The sequence below is a fragment of the Elaeis guineensis genome, chromosome 2 (assembly GCF_000442705.2).
Source record: "Elaeis guineensis isolate ETL-2024a chromosome 2, EG11, whole genome shotgun sequence".
In the NCBI taxonomy this organism is placed as follows: domain Eukaryota; kingdom Viridiplantae; phylum Streptophyta; class Magnoliopsida; order Arecales; family Arecaceae; genus Elaeis; species Elaeis guineensis.
The window spans coordinates 8,501,678-8,525,063 of NC_025994.2; the positions used below are offsets into that span (position 1 = coordinate 8,501,678).

Genomic DNA, 23,386 nt, shown 5'->3' on the forward strand with positions numbered 1-23,386 from the left:
AAACCTTAGCCCAGTCATTTTTTGCTAAGGCTTCCATTATGGAAACAAGGGTGTGCACCATCTATTCAAAGAGCACAAGTCACAAAAAGGAGAGAAGTAGGGAAAAGGAGAAGAAAAAGTAAAAGATGAAAACAAAAGACTCACAGAAATGATTCCAATTATGTTGGAATCTAGTGCGTCCTCTACCGAATATGTCTTTTGTGTCTCCCGATCCACAGAAAGAATAAGGAGGTCTGAGCTCCCTGGTGAGGTAACGATCGAAAAATGATGACACATTCTCATCGACCATCTTCATCAATGTTATCTTCTTCTTCTGGCTAGTGGGTTTAGGAGAAGATTAGTCAACTTCCAAGGAGGGCCTGAGAGCCAAACTCATTGGGATCTCGACCTCGGCTTCAGGCAAAGAGACATCAGGGGCCTTGAACCTTAGTTCCTCTACCACCTCCACATCAGGAGATTTCAAACAAGGTGGGAAGGACCCGACGTGGTAACCTTCTTCCTTTTCGAAAGCTTGACTTTTGGGGATAGGCCTGATCTCTTCTTCTTCTTCATGGCTGTGAGGTCGTCGAATGTGAGCTTCATCTCTACAATGATAAGAGCGAAAAGGGAGTTAGCAGTCTGTGGCAAAAAAAAAGTAAAAATTAATGAAAAACATGAAGAACAATGATCTATATTGGGAAGCGATGTGGTTGATGCCCGTACCGAATAAATCCTACTCGGATAGGAGAGTTTTGAATTGGACGGCATGAATTCTGATCAGTTTATTGTTCTCGCCTAAGTCTACTTCTGATGGATCTTTCCTATAATTCGGCCCTAACCGTGGTTTATCTCAGATGATTTTAAACCCATAGGATTGGTTTGAAGAAACAAAAAAGAACCTATCCTTCTAACTATAGACCGAAGATGGAAGATCAACTACGATCTTGCACTTAATCAAGGGGAGAACTACCATCAATCTTTATCAGAGGGATGCTTTTTTAATGAAAAAAGAGATCGAAAAAGAGAATATCGGGGAGAAATTTTAACGATGTCGCAGATCAAAATGAAGGCTATAAGAGACCTAATCCTATTGGAAGCTATCTAGGTGGGAAGAATGCTGTAATAATCTAAAAAGTTACAAATAAAGGGATGTGAAGGAAATCGAAGACCGGAGAGAAGTACCGACTCATAGAAGGCAACACAACCCTCTGAAAGTTTTGAAAATCTATCGTCTCTATTCGAAACCACTAGCCTAAATGAAGAAGGAATGAAATACTAAATCCGAAACTTTTTCAAGTTGGATTCAGTAAGGTGAGACTCTTCATGGCTGGGTCCCAAGGATGCCCAGCCCTGACTGTAAAGAGCCTCACCAGAATCTCCCTAGGGGGCTACCTTGGGTGGATTGGAGGATTTGAGATTGTCATCTATCCAAAATCTACAACGAGCCATGAAATCGAGAAAAGAAAGCTATAGAGAAACTACATAACCTAGGCTTAAAGAAGCGAAGAAGGAAAGGGAATCGGCTAAAGGGCTTCTTATTGAGAACTCGACCAAGAGATGCTCAAGAGCTATCCAGGAAGACCTTAGTGGCAAGAATTTCAAGAGCAAGAGCAGCAGCAATGGCAGAAAAATGATAGTCAAGCCTAGGTTGTGAAGTTAAATAGGGGAGCACCAACAGTCGAGATTGTTTCATTCATATCATCTAATGCCAAGAGCATCGCCGTAAGGCATTATTCAGTGGATCGTGCTGGCATATCAAAAATTGTCTCTTTTGAGATCATTAGGATGCCTCAAATCCCACACTTATATTATTTTAGAAAGGATATGTCAGCACATTTTATAAATTCAAATTGCACCCCTCATACACCGTGATCAGCAATTAATGCAAAATGACAAGCGATGGTTCAGCAATGAAAATCATACCTATATAGGCACCAAATCACAACCAGATCCAGATGTGCCCGATGACTGTGAACATCAACTAATATGCTATCTTGATGATGACTTGATGCAAATTGCCGATATCATGAAATATTATCCATCAAGTCGAACTCACATCACATTGGATGACATCTGAAGTAGTGTCCATCCTCTTCAATCCGAAAAGCCACCACAACAAAATAGGATATTAGCAATGAAAAAAATTCATCACTAATAACCGATTTTCGTTGCTAATAGTTATTAATGATGAAAATTTCATCACTGATATTTAGTTGCCAATAATACCATCATTGATAATTTTTTATGACAGAAAAAATTTTTGTTGCAAATAATTAATATTATGGATGAAAAAATTTCATCATTAAAAAAATTATTTTTTCAAAAATTATTTATGATGAAAATATTTAATCATAAAAAAATAATTTATGATAAAATTAATTATTTACGATGAATTATATTCATCACTATTAATTTAATTAAAAATTTTTATAAAAATTAAATTTAAAAAAAATATTAATGACATAAATTTTTCATCATAAATATCATAATTTCTAACAAAAATTTTTATTGCTAATAAATATTAAATTAATAACGATGAAAATATTTTCATGGCTATTAATTTAAATAAAAATTTTAATAAAAATTAAATTAAAAAAAATTAGCAATATAAATTTTTTATCATAAATATGGTTATTTATGATGAAAATATTTTTATCACTATTAATTTAATTAAAAATTTTTATAAAAATTAAATTTAAAAAAATATTAGCGACATAAATTTATCTTCATAAATATAATTATTTACGATAAAAATATTTTTATCACTATTAATTTAATTAAAAAATTTTATAAAAATTAAATTTAAAAAAATATTAACAAGGTAAATTTTATGTCATAAATATTTCAAATTTTGATGTATATTTTCATCACTATTAATTTAATATAAAATTTTAATCTTATTAAAAAAAATTATTTATGATCAATTTTTCAACACTAATATATTTTTTAGCAATCAATATTTCATCAAAAATAATTCCATCACTAATAATTTATAGATATTTTTTTAAAAAATAATTTATGAATATATATATATCAATTTATATTTATAATATTTTTTATAAATTAAAAATAAAAGAATAAAATAATAAATTTATATAATAAATCTATAAATAAATTTTATCATTTTATTATATTAAATTAAAATTATAAGAGGTTTAAAATAAAAATAAAAAGCTACATAAATAGACCATCAAGTGTCGGTATCTGCAGAAGGAGAACAGATTGAGGAAGAAGAGCGCTTGGATGAGCTCGGACCGACCTGTTGCTATCTCATCAGCTGCATCATCTGTTTCATCTGTGTCATCCGCTCCATCATCTAGATCCGAAGTCACTGGTACTCATCGATGCGTGCAGTCAACTCATCAACTCATTACTCAGCCTGTCTCTGCACCTCCATCAGTCGAGCATCACAGGTACCATAGATATCAACCCTAGACAAGCATGAGGATGAGGAAGCCGTGATCCTATGCCCTAGACTCCTAATATAATAAGATCTCATACCAAGCATCTGATCACAGATCTCGTCATTTATGAGTGCGGTCAAGCCCTCAAGGATAGGCTGAGATCTGATGTCTATTATACGGTCCTGAAAATTAAAGTTATACTTATTTTAATTTCATACTGAAAATTAAACTGTGAATAAAAAAAATAATTGAAAAAACTTACAAAGAGCTCCTGGCTCCCCATCGTCTACTTTCTTGACCATCGCTGGTAAGTCCATTGGTAGATATCGATCATACTAGGAAGCTTGCTACTCTCAGTATCTCTCGATAATTTAAGAATAATTAATTAAAAAATTTTTAAATAGCTAGAGAATTATAATCTAATTAAAAATTATTTACCATCTGTTCCATATGACGAGCGAATGATCTCAAACCTTCACAATATAGTACAGTCTATCTAGTCTGATTCATGGTGTTCTGGACACATCTTCTCTGTACAGTTAGCAGTTAAATTAGTAGGTTACAAACTGAATTTAAGAATAAATGATTCAATTATTAAACTCTAAAAAAAAAATTTGGATGTGTAACCTGATATGTCGGATCCTCGTAACACCGGCATATGACAATCCAATCATCTATAGTGATGCTGTCATAGGGCCGTTGCCATGCTGCTTTCACCCTATGATCCTGCACCACATAGTACCAATGCTGATGGATGTGGTGGCGATATTCCTTTAAACACAAAGATAAATAAGCATCCACTGCTCGCCGTACACGATCCTCCTCAAAATCAATAATATCAAATACACTCTGTCAATAATAAATATTAAAAAAATACTATGTTAATTAAATATTCACAGTATAATTTATTTTACCTGTAACTGATTGTAGAAAATATCTCTCTGAGCCGGTACAATGTTACGTCAATCGAAAAGTATCACGGGAGCATATCTGCGGTATATAATGCCCAACTCAGTCTGTCACGGCTCGCACCATCCCCTAATGGGCTTGGTGTAGCTGGATTATATCTCGATACAGAGACGCTGTCCCGAGTGTTCGCATCTCCAATGCTCTAGAGCGAGATTCCTCGATGGAACTCGCTCTCACCTCACTACTAATGGAGACTGATTTGAAATAATAATAAATAAATCATTAGTATGATAGCTATCCAAATAAAAAATTTAAATTTTATTATATAAAAAGTATAATAATACCACTCAGATCTGCCTCACTCGAACCCATCTCATTAGGACCTGCGAGTGCAGGATCCTATAACGACGGTGATCTCCCATAATGCCACATATCTAATTTTATTTTTTTATTTTTTATATTTTTTAAATAAAAAATATAAATATAAATAGTATGATAAAAAAATAAAAAATATTTTAAATTATTATAACTCAATTTTATTTAAAAAAAAGAAGCAGATAGAATCGTCACCGTCAAAAGTCAGAACCATTTGCCCTCCTCCTACCCTACCGCCAACACCACCTTTGAAGCTTGTGTTCTCTGTCTTTGGCAACCTGCCATTATCGCCCTCCACCTCAATGGTGAGGTGGAGTTGGTGGTGGTAGTGAACCCTATGCCAAATACTTTTAGCTATGTAGTTCTGATTCAGGGCTTGTGTAAAAGAGAAAAATTGAGGGATTTTATTGATTAGTACTGCATGGAGATGTTGGATGCCGGGTATTTACAAAATATAGTAATTTTCATTGGTTTGGAAGGCCATCTTTGGAAAGAAGAACTCTCAAAGATCCTTTTGATCTCATCATGGGATTAATTGGTGAGAGAAATTTTTAATGTAAAATATTATTATTATTATCAATTAAATCCCCGCAATGTAGGGGTTGAGTGCTAGTGATACATAATTATGGTATCATGGTATGCAGTTAAATAAATAAATATAGTATATAGTTATTTTAGCTTAGTATAAAGGTAATACAATATGGTATATGATTAAATAAATATGGTATGTAATTATTTTATCTTAGTATACAGTTAATCTAACATGGCACATAGTTAAGATATTATGGTACATATTTAAATAAATATGGTATGTAGTTATTTTAGCTTGATATATAATTAATCTAATATGGTACATGGTTATTTTATCCTGATAAACAATTAATCCAATATGGCTCATAATTAAGATATCATGGTACATAGTTAAATAAGGTATATAGCTATTTTAGCTTAGTACAAAATTAATATATTATGATATATGCTTAAATAAATATGGTACATAATTATTTTATCCTAGTACATAGTTAATCTAACATAGCACACAATTAAGATATTATGGTACACAACTAAATAAATATGATACATAGTTATTTTAGTTTGGTACATAATTAATCCAATATGGTACATAGTTAATGTATCATGATAGAGTCAAATAAATATGATACATATTTATTTTACCCTAGTTAACTATGTACCATAGTATATTAATTGTGTATAATATTAGATTAACTATGTACCAAGTTACAATAACTATATACTAAGTTACAATAATAGTGTACTAGATTATAATAACTATATGCTATATTATGTTAATGGTGTATAGGATCATATTAACTATGTATCATGTTAAGTATGTACCATTGGTGCAACACACCATAAGGACCATCATCTTTTACTCTAGCTGTTCATGATCAGAGCCAATAGATCTAAGTACATAGGTGGGTCCAAACACACCGACCACTCAAATTGGGCCCATAAAGGCAGGATCCCAACAGAGAATTACTTGGGGGCATTAATCTTCGGTTATAATTTAGGAAGAATTCATTTAGAATTGAGACCAGCACGACCATCATTTCATTATCCTCAATTCATGAGGTCCCTAGCATCAACTAGTATCCTCTCTTCCAATTTATTTATTTATTTGATATCATGAATAATATCAAAATATTGTTAATGCATATCTATTTTTTTTATTATTTTATTTTATTAATTTATTGATCTAATTTTTTGGTTTGATGTGATGATTGATGATAGAAGGTTAATTTCAGCCTTCTATAGATTCTATCAAGAAAATGGATAATTGTTGTAGTAGAAAATTGAGCTTCGATGTGAAAGTGATGTGACCCAGGCTACTCCCCCTCTAAATACCTTTGTCCCCTTCCCACCATCCTTGTATCTATATCCAAAAAAACAAAAGAGAAGAAGAGAGTAATGGAGAGGAGAAGCAATACATTTCTCATGCAGCTGAGCTCTGGTGGTAGGAGAGAAGACTGAGACTATTACTGTTTCAAAAATAGTTCTAAGAGATAGAGAAAAAAGAGGAATAAAGAAAAACAAAGGATGAAAGCTATGAGAGTTAAAGGAGAGATGATGGTGGCGAAGAAGAGGGTGATGGTGGTGATAGACAAAAGTGCACGGACCGACAAAGTATGTCATGATGTGGGCTTTTATCCATATTGCCAACAAGAGTGAGCTCCTCATCCTCTTCCATGTCTTCCCTTTCTAGCACCACCATCACCACCACAACCTAAAGGTGGTGCTTGTGAGGAGGTTGCCCTGCTTGTTAGCTCCCTTGGTATCTTCTACAAGGTGCATAATCCAAAATTAATAGAGAATATCATATTAATTGAGGGTAATTCAGTCCTATAGAGATCTAAAGTTAAACTTAGATTGAAGATTAAAGCACGATCAATAATTGGATCGGACCTTAAAAACCCCTAAATAATAAGTATAAGATCTTAGGACTACAACACAAATATAAAAAAATTAATGAATAAATGTAAAAGATTTTAAGGACTAATATGCAAAAAATCTAAGTATAATCAACAGTGAAGGTGAAAGTCTTAGGGTCACTGGCCTATTTTCTACTTTACTTTTATTTCTCTAATAAAAAATTTATAAGATAAAATTATAATTATACATGTGTCTTATCACATGCACAATATGTAGATTCAAAAATGGATCGGATATTAGTATATCTATATCCATATTATTTTATTTAACAAATATAGATATGAATATAGATGTTAGTCAGATACAAAAATTTATATTCATATTTATTTTAAATAGATATAGATATAAATTGGATATCGAAAGTATGAATATAAATATGGTTATAAATTAGATGATTAAACTTAATGACTACAGAATCAAAGATATTACTAAATGGATGACAAATCTAGTAAATAGTATGTTAATGTGATCATTTATTTTCATTAAAAATTTATGGATACAGAGATGGATATTTGTCAAATATTCAAATCTCTATCCATATTCAGATTTGAAAAAGAAAATAGATTCAAACATATATTATCTGATCCACTTTGTAGTATTCTAATTATTATACACCCAAGTTCCTATAATACAAACTCCTCGAGTCTTATTAAAATCGAAAGAATGATATATTATGCCTTCTCAAAAGTTGATATGTATGTATCTTTTTAGTAAAAGTATATTTTAGTTACTTCAATTATATTGTAGGAATAGAAATAAAAAGAGTTTTACCAACTAGTAGTATGAAAATATTTATCGTACATAAATATCTGTCTATGCTCTTTCTCATTGTACAAGATCAATTAGTATTAGTTATCATTAAACAAGAAGGTGTGCTGTTAGAATGCTAATCATAACAATTTATGATTATATATTTACTATCTCACAAGATTGTTATAATATTAATTATATTTATTTTTTAAAACCTATTTACAATATTTTTTTAGAATAAAATATATTCCATAATAATTATATCTTATCATATAAAAACTAGTGACTTGAGTCAATTAAAAATGGGTCAACCAAATGATCACTAACTAAAAATATTAAACTAGGTCAACCAAGCTATCATAAAATTAGAAAAACCAATATTTGAGCTAAGATTGAAACTCATATTCTTTTGCATACTTATCCATCTCTCATCTATTCATTAGATGAAGCTATATGCCTATAAATAAGTTGTAATATTTTAGTAATCAATTTTTTCAAATGATAATTGATTCATTTTTTCTTTGATACAAAATAAAAATAAGTACTCTATTTTATTGTTTAGATATTTTTCAAAATGGTACTATTTATAATAATTAAAAATATTGATATGCTTTACATACTTTTCTATGCTATATATATGTATAAATATTACTTTTTTTAAGAATAAATGATTTATGATTTTTTATTTGGGTTACAACTAAAAGTAGTGTATTTAAAGAAAAAGCATATTGACAATTATGCATAATATTTTATATTATATCTAATATTTATAATTTGATATTAATATATTTTAATATAAATCTAGTTTGAAAGATTAGCTCGATAGTTGAACTAGTGATTTACTGGCCATCCTTTTTTGGGCCACTTTTCTCTTTTGGATTTAATAATTACAAAGTAGAATGTTAATAAGTTTGGTGAGGATTGTATAGTATACTAATCTAGCCAATGTAAATAGTAAGTTTGGATATTTGAACATCAAGATTAATTTGTCAAACTGATTATACCCCTTTCAAATAAAAAAAAGAATAATTTTTTGATTTACTTATCATACTTCTATCAGAATTATACTAGTCCTAATAATTTTATTGATAAATTCATGACATTTCAAAGAAATGTTGTATCTTTCTTATTTGTTGGATAGATGTTTGAGATTAAGTCCTTTTTTTAGCCAAGAGAGGAGCGAAATAGAAGAGAAAAAAGAAAAATAAATGAATATTCAAGTGAATTTTGCATAAAATATCTATTTGATCATCAATTTTGTAAGAAAAGTTGGGCTATCTTTTTTGAAAAATGACAATATATATTTAGACATTTTGGATATTTTTACCATGATCCAAGTATGAGACAAGTAACAATGTAAAAAAATATATATCAAATATTCAAATTATACATCAAATATTTAAAGCTTAATCATGGAAAAGATCCTGAACTATTTGGGGTTTCAACTTCATCATGATCTTCAATTTAGTGCAATCATATCATCAAACTTTCAGATAAGTTCAATCCAGACCTTATGAATTCCATCAGAATATCATTATAGAATTATCATATGAGGTCATATGACGGGCTTATGTGGCAAAAGGGGTTGATTTAGATAAAAGTCTTACAATCCTTTTCATCCCTTTGGTCCCCTCTTTCAAGTAGGGTTTCACCTTCCTTGATCCATCCCTCTTTCTCATCTTGTGATTATTGATCTATTCTGATTGCAAGGACTGCATATGGGTTAGAAGCTCTTCATATCAATGTGAGAAAGAAAGACAGGAGAGTTGGAAGAGATAGCATCTAGAAGAATTGAAAGGTTGTCACATGAGTCCCCACTCTTTAATATGAGCTCAACTAGAAGCTATGAAGGTCCTGGTTAGTGCAAATATAGTCTTGTAGCTAAAATATCGATTTCATAGAGTGATGATAATTTTGGATAAAGGTTTAAGAGTTATCCAAATTATCAGGTCAGTGTGATCAATATCTTGAATTTTTTATTTTCAGTTTCTCAAATATGAAATTACAGTACTATGAGTTGTTTAATTGTAATGATATTTATGGCTATTAATGGGTGAAAAAATAATTTTTATTTTAGATATTTTACCTAGATTGATCCTAAGATAAGAAATCAATCCAAAGTAGCTTCGCTTGAAAAAAGAGATGAAGCAAGAAACTTGAAAGTCAATATGATAAGATTGTTTGCTATTGTTGGAAGGTATAGAGGAGAAAGTTTTGGTTTAAAAGAATATGTAGTAGAGCTCAAGAAAGAGACCATTAGAAGAGATAGAGGATTTAAAAAGAGAGGCAAACGATATCAAAGATGAGGCAACAAGAGTGAAGTCAGAATGTGCAGAGTTAAAGAGAGAGCTTGCAAAGCATGTTGCAAAGGAGAAGCTATATATGATTGCAATCATTTTTTTATTCATTCCACCTACAATGATGATCATGTTATTATGTAACAATTTTGAAGTGGTGGTCGTATAGAGGACAAGTTCTAGTGTATTAAAGCTTTTGAAAATCATCTTTGTAACGAATGTTATGCATCGACGATGTTGCATGTAATGGTTTATATTTGATATTTATATCTCTTCTTTAGTAATTTTGTATTTCATTTCAATGAGCTTAAAATATAAAATAGTGAGATTTGAAATAGCTTTAATACTTGGCACATGGTCCAAGTGTATTAAACAATTAATGCTGAAATGTGACATGCATGGAACTTGAAATATGAAATAGCATATGCATGGAACTTAAGTGCAATAACATGCCAAGCTGTATTCAACATCACTTCTTGTGTGTACTTTTTATAAATAGATTAATTCATAGATAATACCTATATTGGATGGCAGGTTTTAATACCCCTACTATTAATTAAGTTGTGTATCAGAAAGTTATGCATCATGACCTCCTGAAACTAGGGGTGCAATCAAGTTGAGCCAAGTCGAGTAGTTAGAAGTCTGAGCTTAACTCGACTTAAAATACTAGAGCTCGAAACTCGGCTCAAAATTGATGGAGCTTTAATATCCTAAGCTCGAGCTTAACTGGATGAAAAGTAGGCAAAGCTTGAGATCAACTTGACTCGATTTTAATATCAATCGAGCCATACTCAAGCTCGAAATCGAGCCTTAGTATGCTAATAATATATATATATATATTAATATATATATTTTTAATAAATATAATATTATTAAATATATATAAATTCAAATGGATTTGTGAGCTTTTGAGTCGAGTATTTTGCTACTTGAGCTTGACTTGAAAAACTATTCGAGCTTGACTCAAGCTCAATAATAATTGAGTCGAGTCAAGCTTGAGTAGCTCACAAGTAGCTCAATTCGTTTGTACCCTTATCTAAAATAATGAAGTTTATTATTAAAGTTATATTTTATTTAAATAAACTTAAAATATGGAATAGTGTAATGCTACTATTATTGAAATGGCACTGCTAAACTCAAATTGTACATGTTATATCCACTACTAATATCTTTAATTATAGACAATGCCACTATTATTAAAATTATTTTATTTAAATATTAAATAATTAATGTTGAAATGGCACATGCATGGTAGTTGAAATATAAAGCACTAGATAATGCCACTGATATAGCCACTGTTAACTTGAAATAATGAAGAATTTGTGAGGTAAGGAATAACCTCTGCTCTAAATATTGTGTTAAACATGTATTGCCAATATTATAAAGTTATAAACTATAGATAGTAGCAAGCCATTATCTGAACAAGTTGAGCTTATATTAAATATAATTTGTAAAGCCGTTGTCTCAATAACTAATAAACCATTACATATTATCTAAAATAGAAAATTCTAGCATGAGCACAACTTGTAAAACTGAACTGTTGTACATTATCTTGAATATGTATACTAAGGAATAAAAGGATCAACTTTGTGAACATGTAAGCTTTCCTGAACAAGTTGACAAGTACCAATGAAACATTATGAATCCTCTATTGTACCACTGAGCAAGCTATAATTCTAAAACATTATGAATCCTCTACTATGCCACTGAGTAAGCTATAAGTCTGAAATATTATAAATCCTCTATTGTACTATTGAGCAAGCTATGAATCTGAACCATGAATCCAATTTAGCCATAATGAAATATTAGTACCGAACAAACATGGATCTGATATAATGCATCCACATGTCTCAATGCTGAACAAACATTAGTAATATAGCAAGTACATTAGTACTAAACCATAGATATAATCAAAGTTAACAAGGCAGCCACATGTTTCAATGCCTATAAACATCTGAAACATAATTTGAAACCATCAATTCTCGTGCTTGAAACATGTTTCCATGCTGCTTCTGTCTATTTCAATGCTGGTTTGTTGTGCATTGAAACAAGGAGACAAACATCTACAACCATAATATCTGAAACATTATCCCAAAGAACACATTGTGCCCAAAATATTGTGCCAAAGAATAAATACATGGAACCTATAAGGCATCTACAACCACTGCATCAAACTTGAAATATTGTGCCAAAGGATCAACTGCATATTAAACTTATAGAGCATTGAACTAACATTGGAAGAGCATTGAAATTTACATTATCTCAACACTAAACTGACATTGTATGAACATTTAATATTAAAGTACAATAGACTGAACATCAAAATATAAACATTGAATCCTTAATACATTGTTCTAGCTTATACAAACTAATAAAAATACTGATCTAGATAACTAAAAATGCCATTCTAGTTTCGTATAGCTTCCCTAACAGCATCTAACATTCATTTTAACTAATGTTGCCAACATTGCTATCCTGAGTTTCTAGCTTATCAGATAATGACTAAGTAGATCCTTCATCATGATTTCTTCTTTTGGCATTTACATGAGCTCTTAATGAACCCAAGATAATTTTAGTTATATTTCTTCCACTCATGTGCCTCACCCTACTTGGTCCTTATAAATGCAATCAATATTGAAATCAGCTATATGATATTATATAACTCAATAACGATAAAAATCTTAACATAACAAAATCTCTCTCTCCAGTATTTCACGAGACATATAGCCCATAAACCTTGGGTAGTATTTTCTATCTTGACCTCTTCCTCATTTTGATGGAGCCTTCAGTATGCTGCTACTCAAGAGTTCCAGCAATAGCCAAGTGCCCTCCTCTTCTCTTTATTAGCAACTTTGTTTGCCTTTTTCTAGTGGCTCCACTAGATATAATCAATATAAAAAAAGTAAACATTATCATGAAATCAACTCAGTAATGAGGCATGTTAGAGAGGTACTGAAGTTGTTGTGATCACCTGATTTTTACTTGACCTACCTTTAGACCTCTTTGATGGTGGATCATGAGTCGAATCAATTGTTAATGAATCACTTCTATTGGGGTATTCTTATTTGTTATGGCTTCTTTGGAAGCATACTTGATTGATCATTTATCTTCTATATCTCAAAAAGCCTATGAGGGTTCTTAAACTCTTCCTGTGGATTCTTCTTTCTATTCTTTTTAGGCATGTCTAGCATTATTCTCAATGATGGAGGTAGCACTATTTCTGCACCACTCTTGAGCCATAATGTTTCTCCATTAATAGGTTAAAGGACAAACTCATAACATCTTCTTTATGCATGCTTGGTATAATATCCTATCATATAATCCTCCATATTATCATGCTTATGCTATATAATAGATATGGAATGATTGTATGGTATACCTATTAGAAAAAATTTGTTGCATCATAACTCCTATCAATCAAGCTCACTCTATAAGACTGTCCCTTGCAAACAACTTCATATTTTTTATCATTATTATAAATTATCTCACACCATCTGCTTTTTGACTTATTTCTCTTAATCTTTTCTTGAATTTGAAGAAAAATTTTTTCATGCCACTTCTCAATATCATCCCTTTTCTTTGCCATCCAAACCATGAATGACATTCATAAATGTTTAAGCATCTCAATCATTAGCTTCTCCCTTACTTGAAGTATGCAACTATTGAAGGCCTCAGACATATTATTATCAATGACATCCCAATTTGGAAATGGATTGAAAAAAATCATAATAAAATTCTTTAGATTTGCATATGTGAAGTCTTTCCATACTTCTTCAGATAGTCCATTTAGCTCATCCAATATATTTAGAAAGTCTCATTCTATTGTACACTTAATAGTCTTGAAGAAGGTGGACTTTAAAACTCTAATTTTATGCTTCTTTCTTTAATTTTTATATACATGTCTTGCATAATATTTGTGCTTAGCATGTGATAGTAAATCACTGATTGACTGAATCAATTTCTGTATAGAACATGCAACAAAAGTTAAATATAATGATCAAAAGTTAAGCATAATATTCGTATAACAGATTATTGAATTTTACCTTCTATTATTCATTAATAGCGATCTAACCTAAACCATTTCCAAGCCCTAGATCTTTAACCAAGAGATTAACAAACCAACTCCAAGAATCTTTGTATTCTACCTTAACTATAGTCTATGTAATTAAAAATATTTGGTTATTAGCATCTCGCCAATGACAGCTAAAAGCTCACCCTTACAAACCTATTTCAAAAAACATCCATTAAGCCTAAAATGGGCCTCCAACCTACCAAAAAGCCTCTTCTAACAACTTCAAACCAACATACTAAAACCCATCAATTGATCTCTTAACCTTCATGATTATTGTTTTGCCCTTATTGCTCTTTTTATTCTCTTCATAGCAATCAGGTAATTTACCATAATATTTATTATGAGATCCTTTAATAGTCTCTAAAGTCATTTGTCTTATCCTTCAATATTTAGTCACACTTATATCAACTTCAAATTTTATACTAATATTATATTTCATCTTTTTAGGCTTGTAATCAGGACATATCCTAAGCTTTTCTTGAAATTTTCTTACAATTCACCTAGCTATCATTTGACTATTCTAATGACTTTTTATATTTCTACGATTATCAATATAAGTCTTTATTTTAAATTTATCAATATTTTTTTCATATGAATATTATATTCTAAATGGACAACTATTGGATGTACGATTCACCTTTACTCTATTAGTCTCGTCCTTGATAAACCTCATATCATATCTTTATACTATACTATACTTAATCATAGCATCTTTAAACTGTTCTATGGGATTGATGTCATATGTTTACAAAATTTAACATCTATAAGTCAGTTTTAGGAGAGAAATAAATCTACCTCTTCCTCTCCACCAACCTTATGCTCGGGACTTGATTTAGATGTATCAAATTCAAAAGAATCATGATAGTCACTATCATATTTAGTCTGCTCTTCAAGTTCATCTAATGAAGTAGCAATGCTTAGTTTAATAATTCACCCACATATGGTGGTTGCTCCTTGTACACCTCATCATCTCTTTTTTAATTCTTATTTCTTACTTCCTTCACTTTATCCTCTAGCTATCAACTCATTATCATCAGTTAATAGCTCGATAACTATATAATAACTATCATCACTTTCTTCCTCTTCACTGTCATTGTATATGATATATTCTCCATCTTCAGAAGATTCCTCAGCAATCCTTTGATCCCTAAGTCTATTAAGCATTTTCTCTTTTTTTTTACTTATCACTACTTGCTGACTTTGCCTTTTACTAGCTGCTGACCAATTCTTTTGCTTCTCATAAGTTACAGGCTTTGCTTATCAATAATCTTTTTTGTAAGACTTTTAGTCCTAGGTCTCTTTATGACTACTTTATTGATTGGTTCTTCATGCTCAATATAAACTTGAAGATACTCTCTTATATCCAATGCAAGCTTTTTCATTTCTTTAAGTTGACTATTTTGATAGATAAGCCTAATTTTTTTAGTGTCATTTGAAATACAAATCCTACAAAATAATTTTATAATTTTATCCATACACAGCTTCGTCATTATATCCTGTAACTTCTCGTAACATGAGTTTTTTTATATTACGAATGTCATAATAAGCCACATTCTATCCAACATATTTAGTGCTATCCATCCTTATTGACAAACTTGCCACCATGATGCACAATAATAGTTACACCATTCATCTTGCACGATTTATGAAAAAGATTATGATTGAAACAGAATTATTATTAAGAGAAATATATGATCAAAATCTATGAAGTAGTTACGTAGAGTTTTTTCAAAATGCATTAGCTATTAGCAAAGAGTTTATTAACATAAAAGTTTGTCTAGGAAGCAAGATGCATGGTTATTATCTTGCTTCAGTAAGACATATTATCTTGTTATAATAAGGTACCCTATCTTACTGCAGTAAGATATATGGCTAAAAATGAAATGGGCTCCTATCTTATTCTCATAAAAATAGATGGCTTAGAAAGGGAGTAGCAGAAAGACAACAATGGTAACTATTAAATAACAAAGATTTAACATGGATTTGCATGGAGATGATAACTTTGGACCACATTCTACTAAATTCCAAAGCTTTAACAAAGTTTTGGAATCCCATAAAGATGACTTGAGACTACATTATTCTACATAAAATACTTTACAAAGCTTTAGGGCCACATAGAGATAGCATCTTAGGACCACATTCTTTATAAATAACAAAGCTTCAATAGAGCATTAGAACCTTTTTGGGTCACTTTTTACTCAAAATCACTAGTAATATTTGATGACCTCTCAATTCTTTATTGTTTTTTTAGGATGAAAGAATTATAGATTTTAAACCAAAATAAATGAAACCTTAATGTAAAATAAAGAAATTATCTTTATCATGAAAATGGAGGACCAATCACACAATACTACTTTTTGCTGACTGACAAACCACTACTCTCACAAGCATCATAGATATTCAATCATCAGGAATGAGATAATAATCAGATTCAACATCTTAAACAAAGAAGAGCGAAAATGGAGAAAAATATCTTGTCCATATCAGCTTCTTCTATGACGTAAGTCTGTCACTTTAATCTTATATGACAATTTGTAATAGTAGTTAGATAGAATTCACAGCCAAGATCCGAGTTGAAATTATTTCAAAATTTGATGACCTAATTATACCAAATTAAAGTTCAAAATGAAATTAAAAATCTCAAAGTAGTTTAAAATTTTTCCTATGATGAAGTCAATATTTAAAAAATAAATAGTGAATATTCCATTACTGTATAACCTTTATCTTCAACTTAGGTAAAATATCTGCATTAGATGTTTAATAAATGTATGCCGGACAATCATTACATGTGAATTGCTAACCTTTGGAGAATTATATCCTAGATATGTCTGCTAGTTTAGGCTTGGGTATTGAAGTACTTTTTTTGAAAATTTTAAAATATATTATTCTATGAAACAATAAATTCATCCTTCTTCTGAATGTAGTATTTGATGATCTGAATGGGATCACAATAGTGATCTAAGATCACCGATGATCCGAATTCTTTGTTGATCTGATCCCTAGTGATCTAAGATCACTGTATTTGATAAATCATGGCCCATTAATTAAAGATCCTCATATCCATGAGCAACCTATTTGGTATTCTATTGGAATTCAAAATCATTAACCATATAATACTAAAATTACCCATGATATTCCATAAAAGAATATCTATTAATCATATAAAATATATTATATATATTATATATTAATAAATATTTTATTTTATCATATATTATTTATTAGTATGAATATTTATTTTGATTAGAAAAATAAAAAAATAAGACAAATAGAAGTAATATATTAAATATTTTTATTATATAAATATAAAATACAATAAGGTATTTCTACTCTAATTTAAAATTATCAATTATATGATTAATAATATTTTTTCATGTAATATATCATAAATATAATATATATATATATAAATATATTTTTTATTAGATTGAGAGATATTTTTATTCTTAAATTTCAGCTTAAGATCGGATCAGATACTAGCATATCCATATCCATATTTGTTTTATTTGATGAATATAAATACGGATACTAACATTATTTGGATACAAAACTTCTTATCCATATTTGTTTTAAATGGACATGGATATAATTTGAATATTGAAAATATAAAGATAATTATAGATATAAGTTAGATAATTAAATTTTATTATTATAAAATTAAATATATTACTAAATAGATAATAAATCAAATTAATAGCATGTTTATATGATTTTATATTTTTTTAAAAAATAAATAAGTGCTGTATAAAATTATACAAAGTTACAAGTAGATTCGAATATTCCGATAGAAATCCAATAGTTGTCTATCTATATCGATATTTATTTTTCTTTAATGGATATAAATATGAATGTGAATATTAGTTAGATCCTCAAATTTTTGTCCATATGTGAATTAATTTATTCGGGATTGATCTTGGATTTCTAACCTGTTATTCTATCATTGGATTGGACTGTAATTTAAAGAGTGGAGATGATTTGAGATGATTATCAGATTATCATAATACAATTAAATAGATTGATCCCATCATCTATATCTATATCATTCTTGATCTTAAATATATTATTCTATACCAAATATTCCTGTCATGCCAATTACTCAATAGATTTTTCATACAGTTACCAAAATATATATATATATATACAAAATTGACAACGCTTAGGAACATTCGCCAGACTCAGCTTACGTGACTCGGCTTAAACTAACCCGTCCTGACAGGGTTAAAAGGAGCAAACGACGAACTCGTGCGAAGCGGAGAGACGTTGGCGGGGGGAATGGCATCGTTCCACCGGTCCGCCGCCGCCGCCGCGAGGTCCGTCGCCGTACGTTCGGAAACCGTTCTCCCCGGTCCCACGCCGTCGATGAGAGCGGCTCTCCTGCCGCCGTCGCCTCCTGCGGCCTCAAATCGTTCCTAGCCGTCGATTCCTCCTGCTGGAGTTGCTTTCTCAAGGTATGAACATCCTGAGCTCTTTGCTTTTTCGGAATACTAAGATTTCTTTGTTTTTTTTTTTTTTTTTTTCGCCGGTTCGTTCGATTTCTGAAGCTTTTTGCGATGGGTTTTCTTCTCTATCACCAAAATAGAAGAATAAAATTATCGGAATAAGATTAATTACGTTTTTGACTTCATGCATATACTTACATAATTTTGATTCTCTCTCTCTCTTCTTCTCCCAGTCGCTGTGATTCTAATTAAGCACTCCCAGATAAGCTAATCTCATGTATCGTGATCATATGCAAATCACAATGCAAGAATTTCCTTTCAAGAAGTTGTTGAATTTTGCCTTTATATCGTGTAGCCAAACCTCCAGATGGTTGGATGAAGGCTGGATGATTATAATTAAGGTTGTTGCATCTATAACAAATGGAAACAGATCCATACATGTGCTCTGAGGAGGGGTGCCAGCAAAAAGTTCCCTCATGTAGCCTATACATGTTCTGTTTCCGGGTTATTGCAAAACATTTTTCTGTATTATTCACTCCTGGAATCCTTACTGTGAGAAGAATGAGGAGGTTATAGGCTTTTAGCATTTCTTGAAAATATTTATGAAACATTGCTTCAATATTCTTATTAGTATTTAAAGGACTAACTTTGGCATGTTAATTTCAAATTTATATAAGAAATTTTTAATCATGCGAATTCTATAAGTTAATGCATTGTTTAATTATAATAAGGTATCTTTGAAGTTTCTCCATGGCTTTGTTTCCTTGTTCCAAGCCTGACTTGCTTCCCATTTCACGATGTAGGATGTGCTTTACCTATGTGACCAAGGTTTACAGGATCCATGTTGGGCAGCTAATTTATGCAGCTTCTCTTTTATCACTTTGCAAAACCAAATAATATAACAGACAAGAAATCTCTTGTTGTAGCAAGCAGCTATTAGAAACCAATACTACCAAATTATTACTACTGATGCATTTAAAAGAAAGAGCATCTGATCTTTTCAAAATAAGGTTCGTACTTAGTACCGTGATCTTGGATTTAATTTGGTGCTTTGAGTAGCATTGGATGTATTCTTTGTTGTTTCTGAGTGACATAAAATTATGCATCTACATCAAGCTGACAAATTTGGCTTCACAATCAATGATACTTGCAATCAAAATCAAATTAAAATCGTCTACTGTTTGAATCTACACATCCATTTGGGAGTTGTGTGCCATAACATAGTATTGTGATGTGAATATGTAGACAGAGATATATTTCTCACTAAATGCTTTTATGAATTTTACTGAACCCATGACAATGAATTATAAACTTCTTTAGCCTATGGATTTCCGTCATAACCTCTTTAGCCACTAGAGTTCTATCAGATTTTAAACGTTGTTTGCACTATTAACACACTGAATGCCTTAGTCTAACAAGACAAAGCTATTTGAAAGAAATATATAATTGAGGGAAAAGGAGATACATGAGGATATGTAGGATATATATAATTTTAACTCAATTATATATTTATATCTTCAAATATTGCTTGTTAATTTCTTTCAGTATACATATTTCTCATTCAAATCTTCTAATTAGCTTAAGGATATTGAAAAAATGACATTTCATAAAGTTATTTTGATACCTACATCCTTGACTAATCTATAAAAAGAATAAATACTCGCTCCCAATGTTAAAATGGAAGCTCGAGCTTCTTGTTTGAAGAGTTCAATTTTCTGCAAGTCCTTAAAAGTGGTAATCAAAGAATGTCATAAATGTCCAAATGTCTGATACATATTCAACTCAGATATATATTCGATACAGATTTTTGGAGCTGGATGTGAGTGGATAGGTGACATAGTTATGAAAATGATATCATGAGTCTCTGGCATAGAAATGTGATATCTGTTATCTGTGCCTTTGGCATGCCTGGGTATCGCATTTGATGCTACACCATCACCAGCATGAGAGAGTGGAACTTGCATATATAGCTTCATCTTGCCTCTTTAATATTGATATAGTATTTTTCATATTTTAGTTTTTAACTAGTTTCCTATGCTGCAATAATATTTAGTGGATCTTATAGGAATTATACTGGTTAGGACCATTCTGCTGCCACAAAAGGTGTCTCTAGGAACTCATGGAACATATTGGACAATGCACTGGACCATGTAAAACTCTTCAGTTTGTGAGTACATGAATACTCAAATTTAGAGGCTTGCTTTAGTGTAGCGTACTATTGTACATAGAGATCCCAAAAAAAAAAAAAGAAAAAAAGGCCACTTGCATCTGTTGTGTATGTATGACCGCTTCAAAATTCCATATTTTAGTCTAGTGATTCAGTCTCTAGTTGGGTCTGAACAATATTGTGATGTTCTTTATCTATGGTCATCAGTTGGAATCATATCTGTTTTATGTGACTGCTGATTAGCGAATTCTTGTCCATTTTGTTTACTTATGCTAGACTTTGAAGTTGAGCTTGTATCAGAAATACACCAGTGTTTCTTCTTAAGGTAAGCCCCTGTTTGTTGTCTGACTGGTAGTCTTTTATCTCCACATTCAAGGCTTGGTGAGTAAAATGTTAACTTGTTGCATATCACCTATAATTCAGAACTGGTTCAGTAAGAACTTGCTGGCAACCTCAAAATCCCTTCTGTTAAATCCATCATTTGTCCCTATGTCTCCTCTTTGCTAGTTCCTGTCTTGGTTGTTTCTTCAACAAAGCGAACTTCATTGCTCGATATAGATTGTCTTGCACATTGTGGAAGATTCATTTGTTCCTAATTATCTACTCTGTTTTCTTGCTTATGTTGCCTAGATTTTGCTGTTCCTCGGTGATAAAAGATAGAGGACTGCCCAAGTTTCAAGCAGCCTGAGCTACTTGTTATACTTGTTCAAGAGCCACTCTTCAGAGCCCTGTGATTGTGCTCTGTGGGAGAGATTGTTCCTCCAACATGCTCCTTATTACATGTCATGCTTGTTGAGTTGCTGATGATCGTGGAACTACTCATGTTATGTTACTCCTTTTCACTATTGCTATGCTTTGACTTCATGTTGGGGTTGTTAAATCAATAAAAGTAACAGTGATTTGTGTCACGTTAGTCTTGTTCCTAATCTTTAACGGGATATTCTACAATTAAAATACCTGGCTTGATTATGTCACGCTTTTGAAGGATAAAATTGTTGAAGCAAACTAACATGGACTCAGGTTTTGGTTTTAGATATATCAGATCTTCAACATCTCGAAACAATGGAACTCCGGGCATATATTACTTTGTACATGGATACATAATGCATGGTTATGTTAATTCATGGAACTGGTCAGTTGGACAAAAGAAATGGTGAATAAAGAAGTTCTGGGGGTCAAGTAGCTACCCTTGGAACTACAGGCAAATCATGGAGTGTTGTCATGTTAGCTTGCTGTTTAGTTACAGCCACATGCCTTACTCTCCCCCTTAAAGGGACCCTCACCACTCTTTCTGTGAGATGTAGCAATGGTTGTGATTGAGTGGTGTATTTATGTTACAGCAATGGAGGCCATCCCCTTATTTAAGGGGACCTTCCAGTGGAATTTCTGTTGGCTAAATAGTTGCTTCTCCTTGTCATGGGGCAAACTGTGAGCAGGGAACAACTCCAAAATTTTGGTACTTCATAGTTTTTGATTGTTAAGAGAATCATCTGATTACTTCTCCATGGGCTAGCTTTTTTAGCTACAAGAGTAAATTCAAGTAATTTTATTATTTAATTAGGAAAGTCATGATCATGAAGACTGATGCTGTCTTCTAGGCTATCGAGTATGAATGTATTCCGTTGTTCTTGGATCATTATACTCCTTTAATTCATAAAATTGACTTCTATATCCACCTTGCAGATCAAAGCTAGATGTGTGTGTCGAAGATGACTGGATAAATGATGGGGATGATTAGATATTTGAGATAACTCGGTCAAGGTGGAAAAGATATTCTCATTGGCAGCTTCAACCAACTAGCATTGGCCCTGTTTTTCTAATGACAGATTAATGTCATTCAGTATAATTCTATTCAATTTTTCGGGAAAAGCATTGACTAATTATTGATGAAATCAGGCATTCACCAAGCATGAAAGGGTTCTTTTCAAATTAGAAAATGGAGTGGGAAACCTAACTGGTTTAAATTTTCCACCAATACTCAGTATGATATGGTGGTGGTCAGGTTAGTCATGCTTGTGGTGGTGTCCCAACCGAGGCTCTGGATGGAAGATGATCTCCGCTCCATCACTCCACCTCTTCTTTAATTAAACAAGTTGGAGCCCTGCAGGTCGACTGTTAGCTACCCAAGGTGCATTGCAGCTTGAGCTGCACTACCGGACCTATCTACAATGCTTCAAACGACTCTTTGACAGTAAATTTTTTAGCATCATGCGTTGTATTTGTGATACTTACACTTTATATGAATGCAAAGCATTTCCTAATACATGCATGTCATCCTTGTGTAGGGGCTATATTAATCTTCTTTGTATTGTGCCAAGTTTATTGTCTCCTAGAAGACAACAGCTATTTTCTTCATCTTGCTGAAATGACAAATCTACGCATACAGCACATCAAACCTAGCATGAGCATAATTATTGCCACTTCACCTACAATCGAGCACCTTGGTCATGCCCAACCTTTACCCATCTTTTAGTAAATTTTAAATTAAACTCCTGATGCTAAGGACATGTATTTGTTATTTTTAGAGGAATAAATTACAAATT

General features: G+C 31.5%; 1 long non-coding RNA gene and 1 other non-coding gene across 2 annotated transcripts; one reads left to right on the plus strand and one right to left on the minus strand.

The window, feature by feature from the left end:
• Positions 1–18,426: 18,426 nt before the first annotated feature.
• LOC105060782 (uncharacterized) lies at positions 18,427–21,751 on the plus strand. The gene is made up of 2 exons (XR_834485.4): positions 18,427–18,685; positions 21,474–21,751. It is a non-coding gene; the product is annotated as an uncharacterized lncRNA (long non-coding RNA).
• A 1,331-nt stretch (positions 21,752–23,082) lies between these two features.
• LOC114913024 (U6 spliceosomal RNA) lies at positions 23,083–23,182 on the minus strand. The gene has a single exon (XR_003799043.1). It is a non-coding gene; the product is annotated as a U6 spliceosomal RNA (small nuclear RNA).
• Positions 23,183–23,386: the final 204 nt, after the last annotated feature.